Source organism: Budorcas taxicolor, chromosome 14 (genome assembly GCF_023091745.1).
Source record: "Budorcas taxicolor isolate Tak-1 chromosome 14, Takin1.1, whole genome shotgun sequence".
NCBI lineage: Eukaryota > Metazoa > Chordata > Mammalia > Artiodactyla > Bovidae > Budorcas > Budorcas taxicolor.
In genome coordinates, this window is record NC_068923.1 from 38565824 (window position 1) to 38591503 (window position 25680).

General features: G+C 36.4%; 1 protein-coding gene and 1 non-coding gene across 2 annotated transcripts in view; both read right to left on the reverse strand.

Moving 5' to 3' along the window:
• TOX (thymocyte selection associated high mobility group box) overlaps positions 1–25680 on the reverse strand; it is a 307411-nt gene that overhangs the window by 239898 nt on the left and 41833 nt on the right. The gene's annotated exons all lie outside the window — the stretch shown is intronic.
• On the reverse strand, positions 25447–25518 carry TRNAC-GCA (transfer RNA cysteine (anticodon GCA)). The gene has a single exon. It is a non-coding gene; the product is annotated as a tRNA-Cys (tRNA).

A 25680-nucleotide genomic window follows, 5' to 3' on the forward strand; every position in this document is an offset into this window, starting at 1 on the left:
ATATAATGGGAAATCTGTTAGATAATAGACTGACAGTGTAAAATAATGTAATGAAATAACTACTTATGAGTTCTGATATAGACCAGAATAGAAAAGTTACAAAAGAGGTGTTCTCAACATGTTTCAAACAATGGCACTAATTGTGGATCAGCTGTGTAGTATTAAAGAGGAGACCATGTATTTGGATCTCTATATTCCCACAATCATGTTTGGAGGATGGAGTCAACTATATGGCTTCCCTCCACTTTGTGTGGATCCTTGAAGTAGTTCTACCATCCCTCTACTAAAGTACACTTTCTGAAAGCAAGAATGGAAATTTGATCAAGCGCGTGGAACAGACTGATGCTGGCATTCAGCCCTGAATTCATTTAAATTATGATACCAAATACAGTAGAAAGGGACCAAGACTTATGAATGGATACTTCCTGTCTTTGCGCAGCTCTGAACCCCAAGGAGTACCCTAAACCATAAGCCTTACAACCACAAAATCGACTCTTCCTTTTTTCTGTTCCTTTTTCTCTTTTGGAACCCATCAAATCCTCCATACTTAGCTACTTCCCTGAGCCAGTTTTGGTGTAACATTTAAAACCACAGAATTATGCTGGGAGGTTAGCACCCAGTCCATAACAGAACTGTAAAACTGTTCTGAATTCAGAAAAACTATGGTGGTGTCATTAAAGGTTTTGGAAGGAAAACAACAATTCCAATTTCCCTTTCATGACACTCATCAAAAAAAAAAAAAAAAGGTGGACTACAGCCACCAACACTGTGTGAACCAACAGCTCTGCCAAAACTGTGAATAATTAACAGATTTGAAAATATAAGTAGCTTAAGCCAATCACACATTTGGTAGAGGTCAAAGTTGACAGTGATAACTTGTTACTACAAGTGCCCTCTTTTTCGAAAACATGATTTCCCACCTGTCCCTCACTGACTACACAGAGCTGATTCCCTGTCCACATTTCCATAGGCCATGATGGTGCATCTGACACCTCAAAGAAGGTAACAGAATATTTATATACACAGAGCATTTCATATAGTTCCATGTAAAAGACATTTTTAAAATGATTTAAATTAGCTTATTTCTCCAGGTATATATTTTTCTCTCACCTAGACTATATGACAAAAATATCTAAATTTCTACTTTTACTGTAATGTAATACAGTGTTTTGAAATTCTACATGGGGTCTCTTTTGAAACACAAGTTTCTTCCTCACACATGCTTAAACACTGGACAAACTTTGTGTATGTGTTTTAAGAATGAGCGGCGTCACTTAAATGTCCTCGTTAGGGAAAAATATATATGTACAATAGCTTCTTATCAAATTCAAGAAAGCCTAAAATGAAAAACTAACAGATTTGTAGTATGTATGAATACCTGGCTAGTCACATGGTTTTGCTACTTTCAGAAAACCAAATGCTAAGTTGCTTCAGTCACATCGGATTCTTTGTGACCCCATGGACTGCAGCCTGCCACACTCCTCTGTTCATGGGATTTTCCTATCTGGTTAATCACATGGTTTTGCTACTTTCAAAAAATCAAAAACCCATTTTAAATTTAAGTATTAGCAGAATAGCTTAGGAAACTGAGCCCATCAGTGTCTTAAACCTATACATATCAATCCTCTAAGCCAAAATGGCACATATTCACCTTTACATAGAATTATCTTAAAATGATGGAGATTTGTATTATTTTCCAACTTTTGTGTGTATGAAAATCAGGTTTTTTTTTTTTTCTACCCAGTTTCATTCTCTTTCTCAACTTTTTTTTTTTTTGCTACTTTCACATGATTCTCCTTCTTAATTTTTACTTCCTTAATTACCTGCAGACACATCTTTTTTTTCTGTTATTATTTAAACAAGCTATATTTAGAAGCAGATACACTGTGTTTCCTTTAAGACGTGAAGGAGAGTTTCACCTTTAACAGTATACATCTGTTCCTTTCTATGTTTATGTGACGGTGGTAATAAGATTTTTGAAAAATCTTTTTCAAAAATCTTAGGGTTCAAGATTTCATTTTTTAAAGTAATTCACAGGCAAGACTTGTAACTGGTACAAAAATAGTTCTGCTACTCAGACGTAAAGGAATCATGTTTGATGTTGAAGAGCTGGGATTCTATTTTCTACTCATAGTTGCTATCTGAATAATGACAGTCCAGATACATGGTAGTTAAGTCTGTAGAATATAGCAAGGTCATTCCAAATTCTAGAGAACTTTCAGTCCCTTCAACAGTCATTCATGTTAAAATGAGGCCCGATCAGGTTTCCTGTGTGAGGCAAGAACAGTGAGTACCCCCAAAACATCCAAATCAGATAAGCAAAATTCTGGGGGTTGGTGTTCCATTCTCCACCTCTCTCTTGCCTAGAAAAAAAAAAATCTACTGATCTCTTCTAATTTAGGAAAGGATTAAATAATGATTTAGTGGAAGCTGACTTTTATAGGACTCAAAATGTATGTGCTGGCAGAATACCTGTGACTATCATGGAATGAAGCCAAAATATTTGAAGGGCTTCTTTTGCCCTTGACTTCAGAGAGATTTCACCAGAAAGTCAGAAGTAAAACGGGGCTCCAACTTAGTACCAACAAGTCACTCAAGGCATCTGGGTTAAGTTGGTGCATCTTTCTCTTCCTGGGCAATCATGACCATGCCCGTGTTTACAGCCAATGGTGATGGCCATTATCTGGGCTCATAGGCCTCTGTACACAGTCTGTGTCTACTGACTTTTAGGAAACTATAGCATTACAGAAACATGCTGATTTTTCCCCTTCATGTTGAATGACTTCATTTGGTTGTTCATTTGACAATAACAGCACAAACAATACTAACATATATCTCATATTTATGTGCTAGACCAACTGACATACCATAATATACATACATATGGTATGAAAATTTTAAAATACTCAACTAAGAATTAATAATGGCAATGCAGAAGCTTTTTTATGAATTAAATATTTCATCAAGATTGTTTAATTCTCCTATTCATTATTTCAAGGCAGTTAAATTCTCCTAGTGTTCAAGCTGCATCAACACTTTGAGTCCTGAGGGTCTTACTGGGAGACCTGCAATTTCAGACAACTAAATAATAACCTAGGTGTTAATGAAACAGGATTGCTGAAGGTTCATAATTTACAAACAGGGAGCAATTGAGGCACTGAAGGAATAAATGCCATCTTTCTGTAGGAAAACAATACTCTGAGCCTGAGTTTCAGTAAACTGGATCATCATCCATACCTCAATGCAATGTTAAAATTGCATATGGCACAGTATGTATTTCATGGCAACTCACTGGTAATAATCCCCTAGTTCATGGTACAGGCCAGGTTAGCGGAGAAAGGTGCACTTGGGGAAGGAGAAGAAGGAAAGAGGTTCCAGCTTTCACGTATTTCTGCTCACTGCTGGAACAATACAGCCACACACTCACTGTGCAAGTTAATTAAATGCAGTCTTTTAACCATGGGTTAGTTTACATTGAATAATTTCACAATTAACCTAAGAAAGAACTTCGGATTGTGCTGCAAATAAAAGCCCTAGAAACAGAGGCTTCTGACAAAAAAAAAAAAAAAAAAAAGCCTAAAAAAACACCATCTACACTAATTTCAAAACATCACAGAATGAAATGATAAACAAACTTAATTACGTTGTCAGAAAAGTGAGTGTAGTAATTTAAAGACAAAGTTTTATTCAGAATTCCCCTCTTTGTATTATGAATAAAAAAGAGAGTGCCATGTCTAACAGGGAGTTTTTGCAATACAGTGTCACAGTAAAATACCCGGTTCCAGTCTGAAATGTTATTAGGAATATAAATGAGTTCAATAGTAATTGTTAAGCCATTAGTTGTTATTACAGTAATGTAACTTCAGAATAAAGTCTGAAGTAAATCTTTACAGAAAATAATTACTGCTTTCTTAGAAGTAAATGAGTTCTATTTCTTCCTGTCCACAAGGTCAAATGAACTTTCTCCCAAAGGCACAGCTCCTCAGAATCTCAGAGTAAGAAAGAGTTCTCTAAATCAATCTGCCAACCTGTCTTGTCTCATGGCCCATGACAGTACCTTTATATGATGGCAGGTTACAATGCTAAGGTAACTGGTAAGTTCTGTTCTTGGTCATCATCAGAAGCAATAATGAGGAAGCAGCTGAACTCTCCAGTTTGTGGGACTGTATTTAGCAATAGCTCCCTGCCTGGATCTTCAGTCACCTTCCCATGTCTGCACTCCACAGACAGTGCCATGCAAACTCACCATTTGGATACTGTAGATATTTTTCTGTTTTACTGATAGAAACACTAATACATCAAGAGGCTAGGAAACTCACCCCCAAAACACAGAACTTACAAATGGTAGAGCAAAATCTTTGGTCTTCTGATTCCAAGTTAATATACCTTTCCCCAAAGAGCAAGCAAAGGAAATAGCTTTCTTGGAACTGTCCTTACTGTTTATACCATCATGAATGAATTGAGCCAAAGGAAAAAAGAAGAAACAAAAAATGGAACCTATTGCTGGTTTCCCCCTGGAGACATTATTTAAACATCTAAGTAACATCCTCTATTAAAAATAACTTGTATTTACACCATTTAACATACAACATACCACTATTCATGCTTACATGAGTATGCATAAGCATAACAGAAGCATTAATACATGAAATATAGTTATTTCAAAGAAATAAAAACATTTTCAAAGCGTTTGAATTCATTCAAGGACACAAAATTCATCATAAACTCTTCTCACATACTTTAGAATCTAGTCCATTGACTTATTTTCAATGATGCTAAAAGCAAATTAATTTACCTATCAATTATTTCTTTATCAGGTAATGAAACGAAAAGCAGGTGGTGATACAAAAGAAGAGACACACCTTAAGCATCTTAACTGTGTTTCAATTCATAAGTCAGTTTGCTCTTTCAACTTGGGGATCATAGAACAGTAAATTAATCACTCAACTGATAACAAATGTTACTCAGGCTTCACTTGGCAATTACGTGGTCACTCAGAGAATCAAAGGCAATTAAATAGCTGATCAATGAGCTCTCCTCTTCAATAGATAATAAAGACTCCCAAGTTTTATCTCCTCTTTTTCTAAATAAACTAGAGAAAACATACATTTTTATCAGCATATTAGGCTGAAAAGACTTGAAACTCCAATGTCTTTCAACATTTCAATATAGATTAAATTCTATGTGTTAATGATGATATCTACAATATAACAAAGTATTAAGCATTAGAAACTAGGTTTAGGAAAAAAAAAAAAATCCCTTCACTGAATAAGATAAGCAAAGTAGACCAATAGCTAAGCAATTATTCATCCTACTGAAAACAGCAGTGTGATGAAACTACCCAGTTCTCTTTTTTTCTAATCTATAAATTATTTTAAATCCCTTGTAAAGAGATTTCAATAGGATTTCAAACAATGGCTTTCAAACACTCATGTAGAAGAACATTTCTGCTGGCTACTGATACCTTTATGAACTCCTGAGTTAAACCACTTCTGTGGATCACAGAGTGCTTTATAGTTTCCCCAAAGAAAGTGAAGTTGTTTGAAATATGAGTATTTAGAAAGTTCGCTCTCTTGCGGAATGTAGTCAAATAAGAGAGCAGAGTAGAGTGGTAGGGGTTTCTATACTAAGAGGGCTTTGAAAATTAAAAGCAAAGAAGTATATGTTCTTGTATTATATAGTCACTCTAATAAAAGCAAACAAAACAAAACAAAACAAAACATCCGGGGGATGCCTGACATGAATAGTTTCATAAGCCTGGTATTGATCCCCTGATTCTTTTCAAGGGAGGCTGCCTTGCTGTAACCTGTCCCCTGGGGCATTTCTGTCACGTCCTAAGTCTTGAACTAGATACAGGAGAGCTTGGAATTTCATGTTTTGTGACAATTTATTGTAACTTATGCCCTATTATAAAGTTTATATATAGTCAGGATTAATGTGAGTGCATGAGGAAGGCAGATATAAGGAAGCAACATCTCAGAGTTGACAGTGGAACTGGACTTGGAGTTGTACAGCCAGGCTAGATTTCAGTCTCCCTTCCAGGCTGTGTGAGTGAAGTCATAGACGGAGTTGGCAAAAGCGTCTCAAGAACAATGGAAGACTACTCAAATATTAGAAATTATAAACCAGAGAGTAAAACACCTATGTATTCCATCTTCCTTAGGCTCAACACTTTATTTCCTTGATCTAGTACTTAAAAAGTCATTAGATTAATAAAGTAAAATTAGAATTGTATAATCTTTGAGTTTTCTTCCCTATCATAAAGCACTAACGTAAACAGGGAAAGCTGATGCTCTCATTTCCTTCTGATTCTTATATTAATATAAAAACCTGAATGTATTCTAAACTTCAGGGCATCTGGCAAGAAGCTCAAGTTGACCTTCTGGATCTTATATTTGCCTCACCTAACATCTGGATCATAAGTGTTTTTTATCTTTTATACCTTCATTTTGACAGTTTGAATTGTTTATGTTTTTGCTGTGAAATATCTGTAAGAACAAAACTGAAACAGCTCAGCTGCATTCTGTGTGTTGCATTCTGCAATATTTTACCAATATGGAAATCTTTTCATTGTTTCTGATAAAGGAACTAAATCATTCTTTGTTTTCAAGATCAATCACTCATCATCAAATATTTATGGGAAGCTATTATATGCAAGGTGCCACACTAGAAACTGGTCATACAAAGATTAAGATGAATATATATATTCTTACTGGTTTGTGGCATAAAATTATCAGCAGAATCAGGATGATTTTAGATGACTTCAAGAACAAAGGAAGAAGGGTTGCTGGTTCAGTATAGTCTTAATGTTTGACACCAACATACAGATGGTATTTATCATCTACAAAATGATCCTTCATACCACTTACTGGGGGCATTATACTGAAGAGAATGAGACAGGTTTGGCTCCTTTTGACAATGACAAGATTTCCCGCTGTCTGATGAGGATGTAGCTTGCTCTAGTTAATGTATAGGAAAGCAGGAGATTGATTTAAGAAAATATTGAGGACAATTAGTAACTCTAAAACAATCCACAGAAACTTTGGGATTATGTCAGATACCTCAAACAGAGCTTGGTATCCTCAGGATATAAACAGAACAGATAACTTTAAAACAAACACAATTTGCATTTTAGTTAAACGTTGTACAATTTTTCCTTGTAAATCTTAAGTATCTCTATTCAACCTGAGTCCTAGCAAAGAAAGAAAAATCTATTTTGAATTTCAAAAACTTATGTAAACAATCTGGGCCTTCAGTAGATGCTTTAAAAATACCTATTAGGGGAAAATGACTGATAAATAGTCCAAGACTTATACAAGTCTAAACACTTCCTTGAAATTCATATGACAATAAAGCTAATGATGATTATTAGTTTCAGAGGATGCCTTTGACATTTCTTTTTTTAAGCTGAAGTATAGTTGATTGTCCTTGACATTTCTTGAATGAAGAAAAATCACATATACTATGGACCAAACCATTGTTTGATTCCACGATTTTTTTTCAAAAGTGTTTTGCTTAATGCACAAACTTATTGACTAAGCCATTCAGTATTAAGATAAAAACCATAGTGCTCAGTATTTTGACCAAAAAAATTGCAGAAATTCCTTCTCCCTTTCTATCATTTAAATATGTTACAATAATATAATGCCTTTTCCATAAAACAGTAATGACTTAAAATCCCTAGTGAAAAGACCAACAGAACACATGGTTTGCATTTGCCCACATTCTACAGCAATCCACTCTCCACTGCATGGCCTCCAGCATCTCAGCAAGTTTGCCTGGGGAAATATATTAGTCTGCCTCAACTAGAAAAATCATAAAACATAATCTTGACTGTTGTTTCATTCGTTTTATAAGACTAATAATTCAGTTGTCTTATATCCAGAAAAGCAGTCTTTATAACATGTTCTCTTCTACTGACATTTTTATGCCATTTTTCTAAAGTGTCATATATTTCAAATGGCGTTAGAGTTAAGAGTTATTACTCATAAGTAACTGCTTCCCTTAAAGAATCTAGGGAATTTGGATCAATGTGTAAGTGGTACTGAGAACACATGTACACTATTTAAGGATTTAGAACTTATCACTGGATTCTCCAAGCAAGAATACTGGGGTGGGTTGCCATGCCCTCCTCCAGGGGATCTTCCCGACCCAGGGATCGAACCCATTTCTCTTAAGTTTCCTGCATTGGCAGGCAGGTTGTTTACCACTAGTGCCACCTGGGAAGCCCTATCCCTGGTCTGGAGATAGTCAAACAGCTAACCTATTTCCATTTGAAAGGAAAATAAGAAGACAATTCTCTAACGATGTTTTAATGTCACTTTTCTTAGAATTATAGTCAGTCATTCAAGACCAAGCAATATTCTTGCTTTCTCTCTCTCTCTCTCTCTCTTTATATATATACACACACAGACACACACATACACATATCTCAAAAAACCATGTGTACTTTTGTTAAACATTGTTTTCCAACTTCACATATGAAATCTAGGATTAATTTTATTCATATTAAAAAAATAATAACATATGATAAAAGAGAGGTTAGCTCAACTAATTGTACTAACTTGAAAGTTAATCATCTGTTCAGTGTTTAGGGCTCAATTTGTGAAAATGAATGACCAAAATGATCTAATAAAACTCTCCAGTGTTTTAAAGCTACATGTGCATTATAGCTTCTTATGTTGATTATTAATCAAATACTTATAATATGCACAAATAATGGAAGCTATATTTAACTCTCTTACACACAGTTCATGAGTAGGCATGAGTACAGAGGTTATCAGCATGCAGGCATCATCCCCATTTTGGGTTACTCTTTCCTTCCTCTAGCAGAAAGAAAACAAGAAAAGATTTCTAACTACATCACAATGTTAAAGCCTTGTCCAGTGTTCCCAAATGTCAGAGATGAGGAACTGTTTTCTTTTAACCTTACAGCCAATCTATCCTTACAGTTATGAGTTCACTGGAAATGGCTTTTGTGACTTGCGTCATGTAATTTGACATTGTCAGTATTCGGTAATTAAAAGGGAAGAAAGGTTTGGGGTTTGGTATTAAAATTTTGACAGAGACAAATATATTGTTTCAGAAATATGTTTAGTAACTTTTCCAGGAACAACAACAATAAACAAAAAAAAACCCAACATAGTTCTGAGAATTATATTAAAGACTAGCCTGTTAAAACTTTGCAAAAGGAAGTTTCTTCACCACAAACCAAATACATTCCTCTAAATGTACACTCTCTCATAAATTATAGAGATGTTCTCTACTACATACCACTAGCCACCACAAGCTCATAGACAGTGAAAAAAAGAAAGAAAGAAAGAAAGAAAATTCTAACTGGCTTCACTGTAAGAGCTTTTCCAGTTTTCCAGGGACATTTCTCGGATTGCACTGTGGAGCTGATACGATGACCAGTTTGCTGATTTACTTTGTATACTCTGGAGTTGATTCAAACGCCAGGCTTGCTGTGATCTCAAAGGGGGAGCCATGCTCAGATCAGCTGCAAAAAGGCCCTGGGGACAAGCACTGTTGTAAACCAACAGGAGCTCTACTCTTGAATCAACAGTAGCACACAGGGACCAGATGAGCTTATTACTCGGCTTGAGGCAAACCCGGGGAGGGCTTTCTCTACCTACTCCCCTCCACCGTGCCATTTTCTCAGGTCTGAGCTTGAGAATAAAGAATAAGAGCCAAATGTGTCCTGCCCCTCTGTTTAACCTGTTAGCCTTAGTCCACTATAGAGTTCCAGGCAACAAGAAAAGCTGCAGCCAGGAGGCCAGGGATGGGAAATGAGGACTCTAAGCGCAGCCACCACAGAGAAGCACACATTTCAGCCTAAATGGATTGAACCAAACGCAAAGGCCAGAAGCTGATCCTACTACATGTGGGAAATTGAATACATGATAAAATGCTCTTAGGGAAAAATGTTAGATCCCTGCCTCACACCTTAGTCAAAAACAAATCATTAGAGTCAAATATTTCAAAGAAAATAAAGTAGAAAGTACGTTAGTGGGGAAGTACAGTACAGTGGGGAAGGCCTTTCTAAGTATCACACAAAGTTCTCTCTAAAGGTCTGAATTTCCCGTCACCACCTGGGTCTCTGCACTGCTAGTACTCGCTCCCTTTATCTGGACTGTCCAATCTCCAAGACTGTCTATCCCATCCTGCAACTTTAACCAGACTGCCCAGAAAGCCATCTCAGGATGTGACAGCATCCTAGAAAGAACTGGCACCAAAATACAAAAGTTCGAGTTATTCTTTAGAAGTCTTAAAAGAATTTTACTAAAGTAACTGCCAAGTGACACTATGATACAGGACACTCTTCATATACATTTCTTTTGCCAAAGAGATCAAAACATTCTGATGGACAGCCTATAAAAATTAAGAAAAATGAGTAATTTGTAAAGTTGTCATTGGAAATGTTCCCAAACCATGAGACCCAAGAATTGTACTGATGCCACTACAGTGAAACTAATATGATTAGGTGATGCTCTTTACAATGTCCCTAGGACTATAGTTACACTTATCCTCAATCTCAACCTCTGATGTGAAAAACAATCTCTGAACACTGGTAGTCTTCCCTGATTAAAGGACTAAATCTCATGGAAACCCCTCGAAATGTTTGCTGTCATGTGTCATTTATTATATAAAGGAAATGCACGTAGTGCAGAAATTCCCACCACGGGTTTTATTAACTGGAAAGCCATATTCCCTCGGCTTAGGGCATATCTGATAAAGACACCAACTGTGCAGAGTCTGGGTTCCCATGTGAGAAGCAACTAGGAAAAGGCAAAGCAGTTATTTGCAACAAGTTACATTTCCACATTTTAACTAATTACTTAGGAAAAATTGATAAGATCATGACATATTTAGAAAAAGTATAATCTGATTTGGAACAACAGATAAAATATGACAAGCTACTCCTTAGCCTTTACTAATGTAGGAATCTGAATTTTCTCCCTGGAAGAAAGAGTATGAATGATGTCCTTAGATTTAAGCTTTAAAATATAAACTAGTCAATTTATTTTTAAATACAAACCTTATTCAGGGAAATATTTAAACACAAAATGAAACATATATTACAAAACCTATTATTTACTAGCCACATTTTGTAAAAAAAAAAAAAAAACAAACTTTACAAATAGCGAGCATTTACTATACCTGACAACACGCTAAGTGCTAAATACACACCTCATGGGTTTGTTCTGAGAGTTAAAAATAGACATTATATGAAAAACAGAACACTGTCTTGGACATGGAAAACATTCTGTAAATATTAGTTCCTAGTATCTCATTTAATCCTCTCAACAAGCACAGCTGGCCCAGAGATATTAAATAACTTGTCTAAGTTACATCATCTTACTCCAGAGCTTATGCTCCTAATGGCACTCTTCATGAATAAAAACAGTATGTAGACGCCTTCCTCTCTCTTTCTCTCACCATATAGTCTACATAAATGGGACAGTTTGTATATGAATGATATATATTTATATATCACACACATATAAATGCTGGAAGAAAATGCATGCTGAGTGGTATAATTATACATTTTTATAGCTTCACTTTGCATATTTTCTACAGGTGACATGTATGCCTTTAATAATCACTTATTTTTCAAAGATCTTCAAAAAGCTTAAATCGTGAAAACCTTAAGAAATTTTAAGGGCTTTATATGATTTACCAACAATATCAGCAAAGAATCTTTTTTAGTAAAAGTGATTACTATAGCAAATTATTTCTTAAAGTACTACAAGGCACCATAGTAGATAAAAGGAGTTTGTCTTACACCATTCCAGATGTCCTAATTTCTCATCGGTCAACAATACAACTATTGTTTTTTTAATATTATTTGTAAATATCCACAGGGCCCCCTAGAATGTAGACCAAAGTCAGGTCAGTCCGTGCTCTGGGCAGAAGAGGGAGGGGTTATTTTTAAAGTATCAGTTAAAGAAGTGAAGGTTTCCTCCGATACAGAAATTGGGCAGAGAGGTTAGGGTACGGAGGGAGATACCAAGTTCAGGTCTTCAGTCTAGTTCAACAAACATACCTTGAAGGTCAACTTCTAGCAAGGCTGGGTCTTTCTAGAACATAGGAGGCAAAGAGATAAAGCACTCTTAAGAGCAGCAAGAGGAATCTGGCCAAAGAGGATCTGAACTTCTCTCGGCTCTACTACGCTGGCAGCCTTCCAGTTGGTTTGTAGTAAGGAAGAGGTAGAGGAATTTTAAATAATGAGGATGGCTCACTAGGGAAGTAAGAGCCAGTTTGCTCTTAGTAGTTTTCTGGAGTATAAAAGGAAGAGAATTGCAAAAGTGTGGTATCTTCTTTTTTTAAAAAGTTATTTTCCATTATGGTTTACTATAGGATATTGAATATAATTGGAGAAGGCAATGGCACCCCACTCTAGTATTCTTGCCTGGAAAATCCCATGGACAGAGGAGCCTGGTGGGCTGCAGTCCATGGGGTCGCGAAGAGTTGAACACTACTGAGCGGCTTCACTTTCACTTTTCACTTTCATGCACTGGAGAAGGAAATGGCAACCCACTCCAGTGTTCTTGCCTGGAGAATCCCAGGGACGGGGGAGCCTGGTGGGCTGCCGTCTATGGGGTGGCACAGAGTCGAACACGACTGAAGCGACTTAGCAGCATTGAATATAATTCCCTGAAGCATTGTCTCTTCTTACTCCCCTTTCCCCATGTCACCAAAATCAAAATAAAATTGAGTAAGTACACATACAGGTCTCCTAAGAAACTAAGAAAGAAGGTGAAGGTATCTTTGATGCTCAACTAAAGATAAGGTGAGCCCCCAAAGACCTCCTGTTTCAGGTATAGGGAGAAAACAATTTAACTGGAAGGAAAAAATGAAGGAATCTTTTTACTGTTTTAAAGAATTATTTTATGAAAAAGATATTACTGGGCTAGTAAAAATACAGTGTGGAAAAAGAAAGAAAGAATTAGCAATAAATGTATTTCCTTCGAACAAATTAACACTAATATTGATTCTTAAATGTCCTTACAGTAGTCTACTGTCAAATTAGATAACATGGATTTATATCATTATTCAAGGAAGAATTCCCTATCGGGAGGCCCATATTTCAATGCAGAAAGTATTACATTATTTGTCAAGGAAAACACATTACTCTTTGTAAAACAGAAAAGTTGACCTTGGCAAACAGTTAGTGAAATTGTTCTCTACTTGATTTCACTTACATGCAGTGTGTGGGAGAGAACATATTTAGTGTTGCTTGGTGGCATTGTTTCAAAAGAACTCTCAGTATTGTAGCCAGAAATGAGTAGGGAACATCTAGAAAATAGTTCACATTGCAGTGCTGGGAAGTGATTGAATTCTTGTTTCCATGCTTTATGTTAGGTAGTAACAAAGAATTTGGTGGTAATTAAGTACTGGCTTAATGTATGTTTATCTCTTTCCCAAGATCAACCATAGTCACTTTTTCCATAATCAAAGACAAATAATAAGCTTTCATTCTTTGTTAAAATTCTAAAGTTGTGTAACCATTTCCCCTGTTACTAGGATGTTATTACTTTATCATCCAGCTTTGTTTCAAGTGGCACTGCCACTTTTTTTACATACTGTTTAATTTTGTTAAGGCAAAATTTGATATCCTCATGTATCTCTGTCTTTGTTTATGGATTACTCAATCTATCTTAACGGGTTTACTTACCCTAACTTTACAAAATATTTATGTTCATTTATTTGGCTGTGCCAGGTCTTAGTTGCAGCATGTGAGATCTTCAATCTTCCTTGTGGCATGAAGAATCTTTTAATAGCAGCATGTAGGAGCTAGTTCCCTGACCAGGAATTGAACCCAGGCCCCCTGCATTGGAAGCACAGAGTTTTGGCCACAGGACCACTACGGAACCGCCCCACCCCACACAACTCTTTTCTTTGTCTCTCTCCCTCTGGCTCCCAATCTCACTACTGTCCTTTGTATTATCATTTGATAGAATAATAGTAATACAATAATAGTAACGACAAATCTTTTTCAGTGCAAGTAACTTTTTGAAGCAAATTTTGCATATTAAGTCATTCAATTTCCTCAGCAACACTGTCAATTAGATAATACCATTATCCATGCTACAAATGAGGAAACCAGGACTCAGAGAGACTGACTATAATTTACCAATGTCACAGAGCTCTGAATGTGTATTTCTTTCTGATGCACAGTGCTGACCATCCTCCATGATAGCAAATTGCTTTGTGTTGTTTAGTCTCCTTCACTGTCTATATTAAGGATGAGAAATTACCCCACTGCTAACCTATCAAGACTAGCTGGTGAACAATTCTACTCTTGGGGGAAAAATTTAATTGAAAAACACAATGGAATTTTTCACACTAAATGTCCTTTACTTTTGTCACTCCCTACTTAAAGTCTACCATAAAGCTCCATCTTTTTTGATTTACTAAGAACTGAGTCAGCAAGGATTACAGGAGATTACCAAGGGACTGTACCGTAAATATGACAGATTGTAAAACAATGCAAAATAGAAGATGAAAACAAAATTTTTTTCAAAATTGCAAAGCAAATCTGCATTTGAGTGTGTGTATGATCAAAATATGTTATTAAATGACTGGATCAAGGTATTATGAATAGTGATGTTTCAGCTTCTAAACTATCAATGTGGATCATCAACAATAAATGCAACTAAAGCACCTAGTACTGATTGCTTTGAGAAAAGGCATTTGATAAAGGAAAAAAAAAAAAAAAAATGAAAACAGTACCATGAACCATTTTACCTCCTGTGAACAGAGATACATCCTCATATCTCTAAAAGATAATGTGCAGTAAAAGTTTAGTAATTACCTGGCATTTCCTCTCTTTGATGGTCTCTGTCTTCTGTAATTTCCTCTACCACAATTTTTAAATAACCAAAAAAAAAATGTTTATCTGGTGAAAAAATTCCCCTCTCTTCCCCTACTCCATAGTTTCTCACTACTAGCAGAACTCCCACCTGGCCTTTAAGATTCTTCACCAGTTTCATAGTTAGTGGCCAAGTGATCTATCTACCTGATAAGAGGACAGCGAGTCCTTGAATAGAGCTTGTAACTTTACTTTTGACCATTGCACCATCTGATACTTCCCTACATAAAATAAGGGATCTAGCCAACAAGCAACCCAGAGGTCTGGAATTAGGTCCTCTTGGACATCACCTGGAGAAAGAAGGCAGAGTTGGCGAAAAGCAGACTCCAGTCCTCTGCCCCAGTTAGGAAGGCCAGGAAAGCAACAGCAGTGCAAATTTGCATCACTCTTCCTCATCTTTCTTAACTCTTCTCTAGTTTAGAGTTAGTATTTTAAACTTTTTAAATTTTATTAATTTATTTTATTGTGTATTTTACAAATTCAAAATTTCATCTTGAGGACTATTATGTTTCCTAAACTAAACACATCTAGAAGTTACCCCCAATACAGCACTTTGGGGATTTCCATTATGTCCTCCAACCCCAGAAAAAGATACCAAAGTACCCACATGATCCTTATTTAACAGAAGCAAAGGTTTTTGTCTTAAAATTCAAATGCAAAAGTAAAGTAAAAGGGGCTAAAATATAGAAGTAATACCCAACACCCTCACAGCAATGTGGCTTTTCCTCCTCCTGGTTCATTCATTCTCCTTCTTTCCCTCTCTCTGTTGGTCTCAGCTCATGCCACCACAGACACTTTCTCTAGGCTTTTATAAATATTCATTCTGTACTTACCATTCACCAAGCACCTTGCAAGCACTGGGGAACTTAGGGTAAATATGACAAATAAGACCAGCCTTAAGAATTCATGTCAAGAAGATTTAACAACTTGACCAATAGCTACAAAACAGTGTGATAAGCACTGTAATGGAGGTTGGTGGAGAGGGAGAGGAGAAGGATGACCTAGCTCCCCAGAGATTGGGAAAGCCTTTGCTGTTACGCTAAGTTGTGTCCAACTCTTTTGCGACCCCTTGGACTATAGTGTGTCAGGCTCCCCTGTCCATGGGATTTCCCAGGCAAGAATACTGGAGCGGGTTGCCATTTCCTTCTCCAGGGGATCTTCTCCACCCAGGGATCAAACCTGTGTCTCCTGCATTGCGGGCTGATTCTGTACCGCTGAACTACCTGGGAAGCCCCAGGAAAGCTTTGCTGGGGAAAAAATCCTTAAAGAAGACTCAAAGCATGAATACAAGTCTGTCATGTGGGCCAGGGAGAATATGTCCAAATAAATTAGCTTTTAGAGCAAATATCAACACAAGGGGGAGCAGGGTGATTACTCAAGAAAGCATAATAATTTTATAAATACGGAACATTTAACTGGATAATTTAATATGAATTGAGTTTGAAGGCAGCATGGGAATAAGGAAGGAGGTGGTTTCAACTTACAGCTTTTATTATCAGTGTGCTTTACCAGAATGGCTCTTCTGGGTGATGATTACTACCTGCTAAGTATACAGCTTAAAGGGATATTGCAGATTGCTCATCTTCTCCATTTATAAAATAAAGTCAAGAACAGGTGCTTTTGTTTTATACTTGCTCCCCAGTTACAGAAGCTGAAACAACCATAAAATTCCTCAAACCTTTGCCCCTTACTATTGAAGTCAAGTCCCCCTCTGTAACTTTTTGTTTCCTCAAAAATTACACAATCTGACAATTATTTCCAAGAAAAAAAGGATGTATGTGTGTGTCTGTGTGTGACAGAGACAGAGAGGAGTTAAGTTTAGAGAACAAAAGGAAATCAGACCTATTATCAAGCTTTAAGACTGCTGTAGTAAGTTAGTTTTTATCGTCCTTATAATATAGATTAACTTCTCTAAATGATTTAATTTAATGCCTTTATCAAGAAAATTAAGCCATATGAATCCTTCACAGTAAAGGAGGAAAGGCTTATGGATTTATTTCACATTTTTATTCTTGCCTGTTTTTAGTAAAAATAAACTTGCAAAACTTCTTTAGAAAAGGTGTTTTCAGCTTTACAATGCACATTTTTAGCTGATATTACTTTCAAGGAGTTATCCAGTGAAATCCTATATATTCATTCCTCAATAAAAGTACTAATTAGAGGATTAAGAATGTGAGAATCTTGATCAAACACTGCCAAGACTGTGCCTCTGATGGGGGCTGAGACAGGATTTGCCTGCTAACTAAACCTGTATAGAATACACCACAGGTCAAGTGCTAACTGCTTATTTTTATATTTTTCATCTGACAAAAAAATGGCAGATTTATTTTATTCCAAAAGATTGGACACTGGCCAGACTGTTCTAGCTAATGATAATGTTTCTTGAAGATGGACACAGATTTTTACTGCTTTAGACCTAAACTTAACTATAAAAGAGTACTTCAGTACTGAGCTTCTGAAAATCATCGTTAATCATATACATGGGAATGTCTATGAACGCATTTAAGTAAAGAAAAATATCCTTAATTCCTTTTGCTGTGATGATATATATCTGCATAAGGTATGTCACACATTCCTTGAGGACCAATGTTGTACTAAACATACTATAGAGAGAATAAAACAGGCTTTGGAAATGACACAGGTTTAAAGTTCTTTTACTAATTCTGCTGAGATAATTCAAGTACATGGAAGGGGAGGTGGGTGAAAGCAAGGGTAGAAAAGGAGACAGGTATTAGTGCCTGTTGGAATTACTGTGTTCCCCATGGTCTGAAATGCTAAAAATGAATGTTTCCTCTATTACAAGGATATAAACCTTTCTCGCTGAAAGCTATTAGCATATATAATGCACATGTCTGAAAATCATGGTTTCTCTGTCACTCTTTTAAGACCTTTAGGGACTTGGGTTATTGTAGAGACTTAAATTACCGCCAAAGCATAATTTGTAGTTCTCTAGTTTTCCAGGGTATTTTAAAAATCAGTTTAAGCAATTTTACTCACATTTAATGGCTCAGTCTTTTCCAACAAATTAAAACGTTTGTACAGTCTTGACTCTGGAAAAATTTGCTATACAATTTGCAAAAGAGAAGAAACATTAATATACTTCATCAACTGCCTGCATTTCTATCAATGAGATGATTTAAAATTGCAATTCTAGAAATTTATTAATGTAATATTTCTTTAAAAATAAATAAACAACTTTTCAGAAGTCAAAACACATAAAAACTCTTGATCTGCTTACACCATTCTAGGCATATAAAGTCACAAGAAAATGAATGACATTAATTTGTACCTTTTGTACAAATACATTTCCTCTTGTATTCTGGGGATAGAAACTGTACTACACTTAACACACTATTTTTTCTGTTTTCAGTTCTTCCATCCCAAAGGTAGAATAAAACAAGAAATGTTACTTCCCTTATTCAGTTTTATTTCAGTCTATGTCAATTTAGCATATTTTTTAAAGTCTGTATAATTTTAAAAAATAAAAGGACCATTCTAATGTTAATTTGGATCAACTTTCCAAACATATGATTCTGGGTTTCCAAAAGGGGCCCTCTTGAGGGGGCTTTTAAAACTGAACAACAACAACAAAAAAGCACCCTGAGGCTGCCCAATTCACATTTAACCTACTTACATGAAAAAGGAACTGCTTTGGTTAAGAATAAACTTCCACAAGCTCAGGTTCAAGCTAAATACGCCAGCATATTAGTGAGGAAATGACACAGCAAATAGTAACTCCTTTCATACTAGTGAGAAAATACTGTATTTATTTTAAAACAGCTGGCAGAAATTCTCATTTTAATTAAATTACATTTACTGAAATAACATTTTCATAATTAAAAAAATAACCCACTTCTCCCAAACAGCTAGCAAAATATAATCACAATAACTTAAAGTGGGCAAAGGAGTAATGAGATTGTTAGAATAAAAGTGACTAATTTGGATTACAATTGTGCATCAGTTCAGTGGTTTTCAGTGATGCAGAAGCCATTACTATCTTTTGTTGCCATGTAAAGTTAATACAAAGTAGATAGCAAGTTTTGTTATTAATGATTTTGTAGAAGTAACTGAGTACAAGTTTCATATCATATATTTTTACTACTTGCATGTTAGACTAAAGATATTATCATGGAACCTCTTCCTTTTACAAATGAGGAAACAGGGCTTCCCGGGTGGCTCAGTGGTTATAGAATCCACCTGCCAATGCAGGAGACACAGGTTTGATCTCTGGGTTGGGAAGATCCCCTCAAGGAGGAAATGGCAATCCACTCCAGTATTCTCGCCTGGAAAATCCCACAGACAGAGCCTGGTAGGCTACAGTTCAGGAGGTAGCAAAGAGTCAGACATGACTGAGTACACGTGGGCGCGCACGTGCGCGCGCACGCACAAGCACACACACCCAAAATACGTTCAGGAAAGTTAAACGTCTGTTTGTAACGATTCAGCTAGTTAGTTATAAAGACTGTTCTGGAACTGATCAGGTTTCCAATGCACAGCTCTTTCTGAGAGCTGAAACATTTATACCTTCATAGACGGCAGACTCAGCAGCAGCAGATGGCAGAAGGAAAAAGAAAATGGCGCACGTCTATATGAATTATGGCAGAAACAAAATTCCAATCCGAACTAAAGTTCATTTTCTTCCACTTCTGGGTCCCTCCTTCTAAAAATTCACCTGAGAATCAAAGTTCACGTTCCAAAAGCAACAAAATTTGCTTAATAATCAAGTTAAGTCTCGTGCGTTAACAAAATCAATACATGAATATGTTTTCAGGGTTTACCAATGATAGCTTCAGAGGTAGCAATATTTTCCACAGATAAAATAATTCTGAAAGCTAAACTCCTCATAGAAACAAGATGGCCCAATTGCCAAATGATAAACCTCAGTGGCGAAAGTTATACAGGAAAAAGAAAGAACATTTAACTGAAGAGGGAAAGGATAACAAACCATGGGGAACAACATGCTTCCTTCTCGGATATTGCTGAATGCCAGTCTTGTGAAGAATAGAAAGCATTACATGGTATAGCTATGCCAAATTAAAAAACTCACAGTAGTTGTATACATGTGCTGCTGGATAATTTATGAACAAATATGTCGTGGCTGTAGCCTAAACAAGTAGGAACTTAGCTTCACTTGTACAAAAGAAACTCCAGTGAGCTTTCATTAGCAGCCTTCTCCGTTATTAGGTCAAATCAAAGTACAAGTGAGTGAGCAACCAAACAACTGCTGCTGGGGAACAGACTAATAATGTTCTAAACGTTTACAATCTTTACCAGATAGAGCAAAAAATAAAAAACAAATGCTGTTAAATCCTATAGTACTGAATATTTGTGACAATGACTAACAAAAAGAGCCCTGTTCTTTACTAATTATGGATTGCTTGTCATACTCCCTGAAATTATGTCTTACAGTTCAATTCTATAATCCCACATATTCTTTGCATTTCAAACCTTTCCCAAGATTCTTTCAGTATCAATCTACTACTTTTTCTGCTCTGTGTAATATAGTATTGAACCACTGAATTATGAATATCATTTAAACTCAGAGGGGGCCCAGGTACCTTCAAGGAAAAATAATTTTTTTTCCCAACAGTCCTTGTTCACTGTCAGTTATTCTCAACTTACAAGCTTGTGGGTCAAACTTCTTGTTGCTGTTTAGTTGCTCTAAACTAAGCCAACTCTCTGCAACCCCATGAACTGTAGCCTACCAAACTCCTCTGTCCATGGAATTCTCCAGGCAAGAATACTGGAGTGGGTTGCCATTTCCTCCTCCAGAGGATCTTCCCAACCCAGGGATCAAATCTGCGTCTCCTGCATTGACAGGCAGATTCTTTACCACTGAGCCACCAGGGAAGCCCTATGGGTCAAACTAATTAATGACAAAAAGCTTAGTATAACTAAAATATGACAAACTTAATGTTAATAAAAATAATGCACTACATTTCATATCATTGCACCCCAAATGGTAAACACCAATATTACATAGATTGTCCCACAGATCCCTACTGTGCCTGAAAATGTTAGTAGATATTGAGGGAGAGGACAATAGGGTTCCAGAAATAGTGAGGTTAAACAATTGAACAACTGCCTTTTCTGCAGATCCTCTGAGTAGCTGTTAATCTCACTGCAGACCCAAAAGAAGCAGGGTTTGGTGTGCTATCATTTTCTGAACTTATTTAAGCATAGAAAACCAAATTTCCTGAAATTTCTCATTTGTGGAAAAGGAAAAAATCTCCAGGATATAGCTAAGCTAATGTTCTAATTTAAAACTACTATAATAACTGTAATACATTATTATTTCTAAACACACTCCTCCATTTCTAAAGACATTGTGGAAAAACTGGACCTTATAGTTTTCACAAGCTTGGCTGTCCCGATGTCACTCTTGGTAAATGCTGGAGACAAGAATTCACACCAAGGATAAGGCTCCAAAAGATGGAGATGATTCTCTGCTAAAAAAAGAAAAACTCCATCCCTGATTAGAACTGTGGGCACTAGTTTAAAAAGCTAAGACTTAATTTTACCTATTTAATTTGCATATCAGACACCTAAAGGTTTTCCACACATCTTTCACTGATGGAAAATAGCATTTCTCTCTTTGACTTTCCAAGAAATAAAATCATATCTGTCATTTCTTTTCTAGTAGGAAAAGGTATAATTATAATAATAGTTATTATATACCATTCCTGACACACAGAAAGTGATATAGAAATGTTTGACATTATTTCTGAGAACAGATTAATAATGCTTTAAATGTTTATAATCTTAACTAGCTGAAGCACAAAAATCAAATACACGTTAAATCCCATAATATTGAATATTTGTGACAATGACTAACAAAAAGACTCCTGTTATTTACTAATATTCCTAGGACATCATCCTTGATATCTAGTATTCACGTAGGTTTCCTAATGAACTCTGGATTTTATCATTAATTTAGTGAGACATATTTTCTAACTCTGAAAAGTGAAAATAATTTTTGAAGGTGGAAAAAACATGGTATTTTTCCCCACTGTCCAATAAGAAGTATTCTCCACAATAGGTTATGGAGCAGAGAATTGAATACAGCATAGTCCCAGTATCCACAGAGCTTCCACAGAGGCCAGACTGGAGAGATGGTTCAAAGGAGGAGGAGGCAGAGGCTGAAAAAGACAAGGACTGGGGACAAGAGGAGGAGAAAGAGGAAGATGAAAAGAAGAAAGAGGAGGAGGGGCGAGGATGGAAAAGCAAAGAGGGAAAATAAAAATAAAACCAAGTTTTGTTAAAACTTACTTTTGTGTGGCAGGCATTCTAAGTATTTTGCACATTTTTGTTCATTTAATCTTAACAACAGCCCAAAATGCTGGGTAATACTATCTCTATTTTAAGATTAGGAAGCTGAGGCATAGACAGGTGAGGTTAACCTGCTGTGCTGACATGACTGCTGGAACCCAACCACTTCCCAGTCAGCTCGATTGTGGACCCTAGGTTTGTGATGACTTCACCAACAATGACAATATTTCCCGCTGTCTGAAGGTTAGGATAAGGTATTCATAGACATCAAGGGGTCCAGAAGAAGCACTTCGAACTCTAGGTGGGTCTGGTGAGGCTGGAAAGATGACTTCTGAGAGTGGTTATGGGAAGAGTTTGCAGCAGTTAGCCAGGTAAGAGAAAAAGGGGAGCATCTGAGGCAGGAAGAGTAGCCCATGTTATTTCATGATGGCTTGAATATCACGGTTCTGGCAGGTTCAAGGGTATGGTACCCGTGAAGTAGTGTGGAGGGCAGATACATGGGAGGAAGCCAGGTGTCCAACCAGGAGGGGCCCTGTGCCACACAAAAGAGCTGACAGCAAGAAAGATGAATATTCAAGTGATCCAGTGAGAAATGATGAGGGCTGATATCAGAGATGAAGTAGCAAAGGAAAAGATGATGGTGAATAGGAAGAGATTTATTGCAAGAACAGAGAGGTGTTAGTAGCACATTGGATGCAGAGGATGATAAAGAAGGAGCACGCCAGAATTCTTCCCCGGTTGTCTCTTTAAAAGTCTGAGCTGCCTCTGATTTTCTTGTATTCTCCCTCCCTTTCTCTCATTCTCCCCAGGAACCAGTGGATTGTACATTATAAGTGTTCAGGTAATTGTTGAATAAGTTGAAATCCAAGGTATTTCAAGTATACGGTTGTTGTTGTTTTTTAGTTTGTAACTATATTAACAAAGAGATCAACACACTAATTAAAATGGAAATAAGACTTCTGCATTTCTGACCAATACAAGAATACCAGTTTCTACTGCATCCTTCCTTGATCACCAGGCATTCTGACACAAAAGGAAAAGAAAGAAAAGGGACTCTCTGCAATAATGTTCCTAAATATACTGCCCTATGGGTAGAAATGACACTGAATTTCTTTTTCGTTTCTTATCACTGGTGTTTTGCCACTGCTGGACTGTAATAGATCAATGACATCATCACATACCAATGATGCAGGAAGGCTTCCTACTCAAGAATAAACAGCCTTACATAGAAGACATCCAGAGAAATGAATTATGCTAATCATTGGCAAGTTACATAGTAATGATTAAAGAATTAGTTGTATGGTATCTTGCTCTGAACACAGTCACAGAGCTGCATATCACAGAAAATTTGAAACTACAGAAATTTTTGTGGACCATGAGACTATCTTTTCCAGCTATTGTGTCTTACATTGGGAATCACGACTCAGGACACTTATAATTTATGTTACAATATTTCAATTCCATTTTTCCATTTGTATTACAGCTATTTCAAGTGTCACAAAATTAATCATATTTTTAAACAGAGAAAAATCTATTATTTCCAACATACAAGAGATGGTGTTAATTTCATTTTCTCTTCATACTATCATTAAAATGTCAAAAATGTTTTTTATTTTGCTTAGCATTATAGAAAATTGTTATTGAACTCAAATACACATACTTATAATACTGACTAGAAGTAATTAGTCTAACTTACAACAAACATATGACAGGGCAATTATTTACAGATAGTTTTATAAGTAAGTGATTCTCCTGTATTTTGCTTCTCTTCTGAATGGTTAAAAAGCTAAAATGGAAAGTTTAGACTAATACGTGCATTCTTCCCAATGGATCTCTTATACCTATGACAAAATGACAAAATTGAGTTGAATTTCTAAACTAAGTTTTCAAATTTATACTAAAAAAAGCCAAGAAACAAAAAACAACCCCATTAACTGATTCTACCTGGGAACATGCAAACCTCTATCCATGCTCCTGTTTAATCTTAGAAGGAGCTAGAAGCATCTCAGAGATCAGCAACATATAAACTTCATCAGTTTCTATTACCATTATAACCTCTGCATTTTGTTAAATATCCTTTCAGTAGCTCTAGAAACCATCAAGAAAACCTCAGAAAATGAATAAAATTAACAACAGCAGCAACAAATATCCAAAACTTTATTGAGCAAAACCACACTAAATATGTTGTTTGAAACCAAATAGCTGTTGGGGTTGGTGAGGGTGTGGGGATCATGGCCGTAGTATTCAGGGTCCAATTTACTTTGAGGCCAGCACGTATAGTAGAATATTTTTATCTTAAGTTTTTCTTTCACAGAATTCAAGTCCTCAAGACATTATCATTGGACAGTATCCCAGAAAATTAAACACAAATCCCTGAGCTAGAGAAGAATGATCATGGTCTCCATAAATCTACTTAATGGAACTCAAGCCTTCCCTTGGACAGATGTGGAAGACCTGACTTAAACAATATTAAGTGTTCCATCCAACATAACTTGCTCCCTTCACCCCTCTACACTCCAGAGGACCCCCAAAGACACCCCTGAGTTGTGATCAAGCACTTCCTTCACCTAAATAATATGGCTTGTATGTATTATTATGCAAAGATAAAGCATTAATTCTCAAACTTTATAAACCATTCTCCTATTTCCTCACTGTCCTTATTATTTATAGATTTTCCACTTTTTTTTATACCTTGAATTGTCCAGATAATAATTTTAATTCTCCACATCAATCATGGCAACAAACACTGCCACAGAAATAAGTAACCTTTTGCAAGTCTCTTTACCTCTCAATTCCTAATTTCTCCAACAGTAAATCTGTCTGCAAACATGTCATTTATCAGTTCTCTGAACAAATATCTATCAAACTTCCACTGAAGAGAGGCAAAGAACTGGTGTTTTCTGCTCAGAGTGCTACCCAAGTGCTCACAGAGTGGATACCCAAGAAATACATTGGTAACTAACCAGAAAATATAGTTCCTACACTTGCTATCTTAGCAAAATGCTGAATATTTGTAGAATTGAGAAAAAGCAGCAGATAAAGAGTGAAACATGTTCCTGGTAAGAAAAGTAAAAGTGAAAGTTGCTCAGTCGTGTCCGATTCTTTGTAACCTCACAGACTATACTGTATGGAATTCTCCAGGCAGAATACTGGAGTGGGTAGCCCGTCCCCTCTCCAAGGGATCTTCCCAATCCAAGGATCGAACCCAGGTCTCCCGAATTGCAGGCGGATTCTTTATCAGCTGAGCCACAAGGGAAGCCCAAGAATACTGGAGTGGGTAGCGTATCCCTTCTCCAGCAGATCTTCCCGACCAGGAATCGAACCAGGGTCTCCTGCATTGCAGGCAGATTCTCTACCAACTGAGCTATCAGGGAAGCCCTCTGGTAAGAAAACTAATCATCAATCAAGAAATAAGTTTTTAATGAACATTTATCTACCATGTATGCTGTAAGATATCCAGATGGATCCAGAAGAAAAATGTCTGGCCCCTAAAAGCTGTACTCCATCGCTGAAGTATTACTTATTTACACACAAAA